Below are 909 nucleotides of genomic sequence, written 5' to 3' on the forward strand. Positions count from 1 at the left end.
CGCGAGTCCACGGAGGGCTCCACCCACGAAGGGTCCACGAAGAAGCAACCTTGTCTATCCCACCATGGCCATCGCCCACGAAGGACTTGCCTCACTAGCGGTAGATCTTCATGAAGTAGGCGATCTCCTTTCCCTTACAAACTCCTTGGTTCAACTCCACAATCTTGTCGGAGGCTCCCAAGTGACACCTAGCCAATCTAGGAGACACCACTCTCCAAGAAGTAACAAATGGTGTGTTGATGATGAACTCCTTGCTCTTGTGCTTCAAATGATAGTCTCCCCAACACTCAACTCTCTCTCACGGGATTTGGATTTGGTGGAAAGAAGATTTGAGTGGAAAGCAACTTGGGAAAGGCTAGAGATCAAGATTCATATGGTAGGAATGGAATATCTTGGTCTCAACACATGAGTAGGTGGTCCTCTCTCAGAACATATGAGTTGGAAGTGTAGATGTGTTCTGATGGCTCTCTCCACGAATGAAGAGGAGGTAGAGGGGTATATATAGCCTCCACACAAAATCCAACCGTTACACACAATTTACCAATCTCGGTGGGACCGAATCAACAAACTCGGTCAGACCGAAATAGTAAACCTAGTGACCGTTAGAGATTTTTGGTGGGACTGACTGGATCAACTCGGTGGGACCGATGTGCTAGGGTTAGGGTAAATCCAAAACTCGGTTTGACCGATTACTCAAACTCGGTGGGACCGATTTGGGTAATAAGTGAAACAGAGAGTTGGCCAAGCAAACTTGGTGGGGCCGATTGCATATCTCGGTGGGACCGAGAGTATTGCAATAGGTAACAGAGAGTTTGCAAGCCCATCTCGGTGAGACCGAGATCCCATCGGTGAGACCGAACTGATTAGGGTTTCTGGCAGTGGCTATGACAAGTGAAACTCGGTGGCGCC

Source organism: Triticum aestivum, chromosome 6A, assembly GCF_018294505.1.
Source record: "Triticum aestivum cultivar Chinese Spring chromosome 6A, IWGSC CS RefSeq v2.1, whole genome shotgun sequence".
Lineage (NCBI taxonomy): Eukaryota > Viridiplantae > Streptophyta > Magnoliopsida > Poales > Poaceae > Triticum > Triticum aestivum.